We start from the raw sequence: 5,840 nt of genomic DNA, 5'->3' as shown, positions 1-5,840 counted from the left end.
AAGTAAGACATATTAATGTACTAAAGACTTAATGAAGTTGGGGGGGGTGAGGGGTGGAAAGTGCTTGCTTTATTAGTTTATGGCCGATTAATGGGGACGCCATTACTGTGATGGAGATGGATTGCTGCTGTCAGCAGCCTGGGCTGCGGGCCGGCCGGCCGCTCCTTCCTCGGGTGGTGGGTGCCCTGAACAGAGTCAGAGAGACTTCATTAGACGTGCCTATGGGGTCCCACCTGGGGAGGCCTTGAGGCCAGATTGGAGGGGTGGAGGCAGGGGCTCAGCTCTAGGCTTGGGAAGGAATTCCAAGGGGTCAGGAGCTGGGAGCTCATGTCATTTGGGAACTCCACAGGCCACAGGGCAGGGAGGTGGCCTGGCTCTGGATCTGCACACAGTAGGGGCTCCATAACATTACCTGGAGGAAAGGGAGGGGAAGAAGCTAATAAGACAGAATAACCAGGACCTACTTGATCTGCCTGAGATCCTTCCCAAGATGAAGGGGGTGAAGAGCAAGGAAAGCAAACCCTGTTCTTTCCATCCTCCCTCAGAGTGGGATGGTGCCCAGAGACCCCCCCCGCCCCCGCGATCCACCAGCCCAGAGGACTGGGTCACCCACATCACACTGCGGGCTGTCCTAATGCTAGAATGCCTAGTGTCGGAGCCAGACACCTCACCCCACACTCTGCAGACAGTGGAGGAGAAAGCCTCAACCCCCTGGCAGCTGCCAACCTCCCAGGCAACCAGTGGGGAGCAGTGGGGTGGACTTAAGGGAAAGCAGTGGGGGATGGGAGGCCGACATTCCCCAACCTCGAGGTTTCTCAGGCCAGGGAGACAGGGGGTCCTAGTCACTGGACACGTTGCCCAGGCATACCCTCAGTGGCTCCTCCTCCCCTTAGCAACTTCTCACCTCCATGACCCCAGCCCCACCTTGCTTTCTTTGAAGAGGGAGAAGTAGAGGCTAGATCTAACACAGCTCTGCTCCAAGGGGCCACTTTCTAGCAGCGTATCCCTCAGGAGTATACGACATTTTGACATGACCATTTTGATGCAGGAACATTAAATTTTCACATTTAGTTTTAATGATTATCAAGTGATATTCAAAATGGGAGTTTCACAGCCCTCCATAGCCCCCGCTTTGTCCTGAGCCTCTCCCAACTGCAACCCCAACTCCATCCTTGAGAAGAAATTGGGTGAAGAGATTCCAGGATGGGCTCAGAATCACAGTCTGTTGGCCAAATACATAGCACTAAAAAAATATTAGGACTTTGATGCAAGTTAGGCCAAACAATTATGGCAAAATGAGCCCCATATGTCCTATTTGGTCTCTTTGCCCTTCTTTTTGCCATGTGAGTGATTCTCTGTGGCTGAGCATGCCTAGCTCCATGGGCTACTGCAGGTCTGAGTGCCAGCCCTGGGTCTGAATGTGCCATGTGTCCAAGTGGTCTTTGAAGGCCTGCATCTGTGAGTGTTGGGTATCTGTCAGCCTCGCAGTGTGGACACTCCCTCCTGGGGCACTGAGCTTACAACTCACGTCTGCTCAGGCCAAGGGCCAACCATTAGTTCAGGGGTCACCACCCAGACACACTCCCCAAGGTAGAAGATACCTGCTCAGCCTAACTGGGAAATAAATACCCTGTTTCTGAGAGTAATTTAATTATTGGCTCCTGTGGACTAGTGGGTAATTAAATTCCGTAGCTCCCAAAGTAATTAATTGCTATGCAAATAGTAATGCCCTCTGCTTTGGAGAGGAGGATCTCGGCCTGGGTTTGCCCTGCAATTAGAAGCTAATAATTACCCTGTCAGTTCCTCGCTTCTGCCGGGTAATTACCTGCTGCAGCCCCACTGGTCACTGAGGATGTTCCCATCATCTGCTGCTGTGGCTCTGGCTCTGGTGGCCCCCACACCTAGGGCAGGGCATCCTGGAGTGCTGGTGATCTTGAGGTCCTCCTCATCCTGCACCACTTCCACTAACCCCAGAGCCCCAAAGAGATGCCCTTCCTTCTGACCAAAGATACCTAAGGATGGAACCTCTTTAGTCTGTCTCCCTTTGCTAAGGGAAAAGGAGCTCCATCTCCCCAGTATGTGAATTCCTGTTAGGTGGGTTTGACCAACCTACATAGAGAGACTCCTCCTAGCAGTTGGGAACTTTTCCAAAGAGTACCTAACAGTTAATCTTTATAAAAATAATTTTCATCATGTGATGGGTTTTTGATGTCTCAACTAGGATAAGTTGTGAGAATGGAAGACAGAGCAGCAGCCACCTTGTACCAAACACACACCTTCCCCCAGTTATTCGATCAAAGACTAATCTAGGTCCTACTGAAAAGGGATTTTGAAGGTGTAGTTAAGGCCCCTAATCAGTTGACATTAAACCAGAGAGATTATCCTTTGTGGACCTGACCTAATCAAGTGAGCCTTTACAAGGGACTGAGCTCTTCTTGATGAAGGAGACTGCAAACAGCAGCTGGGTCTACAATTGTACAATTGCTAGATCTCCCTTGCCTTGCTCTCTGTGGATAAAATCCATGCCAATGCCCAGGGGGGTCCAGCTTGCTCCCAATCTTTCCTTCCTGATTACCTGACCTACAGATTTGGGGCTTGCCCTCTCAGGCCCACTTCCTTAGGAAGGTGACCTAGTTTACCAACACCCACAATCACTTTGGCCAGTTCATTGTAATAAATCTCTGTCCTGGGTCCTTGGCCTGATTGACACACCTCTTTTCAGATTTTTGGGAACTGGAATCAGATAAAAAAACAGTGGCTGACCAAAGATTCAATAGCTGCCAAGTGGGGAAACAAGGTTTGGAACTAGGCCTGCAATTATGTTACCACTTCTCATTTGGCTGGACCTGGCTCCAGGTCCCAAGTGTCAGGTAGTTTGTACCCAAGTGGCAAGGTATTTATGGATCCCCACACTTCACAATTCTCATGTATCATTGTGGTTCAGGTGATTTTTCATTTCTTATCTGGACCTTATCCTCACCATCAGACTCCAAGTTCTCAGTCCTCATTTCTTTTTTTTCTTTTTTCTTTTTTTTTTTTTTTTTTTTTTTTGTCTTTTTGCTATTTCTTTGGGGCCGCTCCCGAGGCATATGGAGGTTCCCAGGCTAGGGGTCTAATCGGAGCTGTAGCCACCGGCCTACGCCAGAGCCACAGCAACGCGGGATCCGAGCCGCGTCTGTGACCTACACCACAGCTCACGGCAACGCCGGATCGTTAACCCACTAAGCAAGGGCAGGGACCGAACCTGCAACCTCATGGTTCCTAGTCGGATTCGTTAACCACTGCGCCACGACGGGAACTCCCAGTCCTCATTTCTTGATGCTCTCTCTGAGTTCTTCCTGAGCATGTGGGTCTGAGAGTGGCAGCACCCAGGTGGCTTCTAGGCTCTGGTTATTTCCCTTGAAGAATATCCAGACTTCACCCCCGGGTCCTCCTCCTCCAGGTCTGAAGTCTTTCAACTGAATCCATGGGGGATGGTGTCCTGCTGTGGTCCCAGAGTTGGGAGATCCTCGAGGAAACTGGATGTTAGGTAGAGTGTAGGTAGAGGAGGATGGATTTGGAGACGGGACTGAAGGGCACCAAGCCAAGAATGGGTCCCAGGAGTCTGGGAAGGAAGAGGTGTAAGGAGAAGAAGGGGCCAAGAGGGTTGAGAATCATTGCCCTCTCCACATCTGGGTGCCTCCTACTTCCCTTCAGGTCTCAGCTTCAGTGTACTTCCTCCCTCCATGAAGTTCTTCCTTACCTCTAGAGGAGGGTAGACCTTGTGTTCCATGTTCCTTCTCTCCCATATTTCTATCTTGGGCCAGGGAAGAAGGGCAGAGGACCTAGGCAGAAAAAAGAGGGCTTTTCAGGGGACCAAGTTTTTCAGTGCCCAGGAACATGTCTAGAACTGAAGGATAGGAAGCACTACAAGCTTTGAGACCAAAGTCTAACACTGTAAATGCCTTGCCCTTGGGTCAGAAACACCCTGGTATGAGTGTGTGCAACATAAGGCAAGACCCCCACCCCTAATACCAAGGAGGACAAGAGAAAAATGGCAGGCAGAGGGTGGCATCAGGAAAGCCAGAGGTGGTAAACCAACATGTTTCGCAAACTTCACATGGGCATGTGGGCAGGAACAACAGAGACGTGTTCGAGATTCACAATATGAGGAGGTAAAGGTCCCTTGACATCAGTGAGGGTCTCATCTATTTGGGAGAAGCTAATCTTGGAAAGGTCCCTTATCCCCTCTGCCTGGCTTTGCTTGGCCCAACCCCTCATGGCAGAAAGCAAGTAATGGTATCCCTTGGTTTGGAGTCTGTACCCTCCCTTCTGTTTCCAATTTCTGCTTCTGATTTGACATAGGAACTGGTAGGAGTTGTGTTCCTACCCATGCCTTTATGAGGAGGCAATTTCTTGCCTCTTGCTAGAGATTCTAGAACAAAGATGTATGATCACTTACATGTTAGCACTCTTCAGAGAGCTCAGAAGGCAGTCTAGAGGGTGAGAGCCATATCTCTCCCATAAGACTTGAAAGGCAGGAGTCCATGTATCTCCCCTCTAAACTGGGACTCCCAAGGGCAGTTGACATTTCTATCTTCCCCCTCAGCGCCTGGTCCCCAAGGTCTAGAAAGAGTGATTCTCTTGGTTTTTTTTGTTTGTTTGTTTTTTTGTGGGTTTTTTTTTTGTTGTTGTTGTTTTGAGGTACCTATGAAGTAGCTTGGTAGAACCAAGAGTCTCAGAACATGGCCAGGAGCTGCCAAGGACTCTCCATACAACCTGGTCTCCTGTCTCAGCTGGCACAGTTACTGCTCCACTGACAGCTCTTTAGAATCCATTCAGAGTCCTGGCCCTGCTGTAATCTCTGGGTGATGAATATTTCCCCTAATGAACTGTTGGGAATTGGATTAGGCCAGAATGCCTGTGTGCTTAGACTCTAGCTGATTAAACCCCCAGCTGTACAAGGCCTGCCTATGAACAGCTCGTTACACATAATTTTTTGAAGGAGGGAAAAAATGGTCTTGGTATTCAAGCTCTGCAAAGGAGCAGGAAAGAAAATGAAAGAAAAATATCTGTTCAGACTTTTGGCATGGTCTAGTTGCTTTTAATCTGACCAGGACAGCATTCCCTCCCCCCAGGGCACTTTCACTTACCCCCACTTAAGCCAAGGGTCCCCCAGGGCTCAAGTGCCTGCACTCTTACCCAGGGTCTCTGCCCAGGGTTCTCTGAGCCCCATCTATCTGTCCCCTGCAAGGAGCATTGACTGCACAGGGAGATGCTATGGGAAAAGGCAGAAGAAGGAGAGGGGACCAAAGGGGGAGAAATCAGACCTGTGGATTTGCTTCTCACCAGATTAGGCTCAAGTTCTTTGTTTTTACTCCACAATTATCTAGTCACCTTCAAAAGAAATTGCAGGGAGTTTGAAGCCCCATCCACGACAGGGACTCTGGGCGAGTCCTGGGCCCTTTGCCAGTCAGGACCAAGGATAGCACCTCAGCCACTTCAAGGCTCTCCAAACTTCCGGGTCCCTCCACTTACTCCACTTTATCCCTCTTTATTCTCTGCCAAGTATATTTCTCCATTTTAAAAAAATTTTTATTTATTTATTTATTTATTTTTGGTCTTTTAGTGCCACACCTGAAACATATGGAAGTTCTTGGGCCAGAGGTCAAATCGGAATCAGAACTGCAGCTGCCGGCCTATGCCACAGCCACAGCAATGCCAGATCTGTGCTGCAACCACAACCTACACTGCAGCTTGTGGCAGCACAGGATCCTTAACCCACTGAGTGAAGCCAGCAATTGAACCCACATCCTTATGGATATTAGTTGGGTTCTTAACCCGCTGAACTAACAACTTGA

The 5,840-nt window shown here is 49.4% G+C and overlaps 1 long non-coding RNA gene across 1 annotated transcript; it reads right to left on the bottom strand.

Moving 5' to 3' along the window:
- Positions 1-1,053: 1,053 nt before the first annotated feature.
- LOC146397025 (uncharacterized) lies at positions 1,054-3,824 on the bottom strand. Its single transcript, XR_014826817.1, has 2 exons — positions 3,743-3,824; positions 1,054-3,604 (listed from the first exon to the last, which is right to left on the bottom strand). It is a non-coding gene; the product is annotated as an uncharacterized LOC146397025 (long non-coding RNA).
- Positions 3,825-5,840: the final 2,016 nt, after the last annotated feature.

Source organism: Sus scrofa, chromosome 14, assembly GCF_054392235.1.
Source record: "Sus scrofa isolate SSC_HxYL_T2T_F1_AM1 chromosome 14, Sscrofa_HxYL_maternal_Yorkshire_Landrace_v2.0, whole genome shotgun sequence".
NCBI lineage: Eukaryota > Metazoa > Chordata > Mammalia > Artiodactyla > Suidae > Sus > Sus scrofa.
Note: the sequence above shows the minus strand (reverse complement) of the source record. Positions and strands in the feature narration are given on the sequence as shown.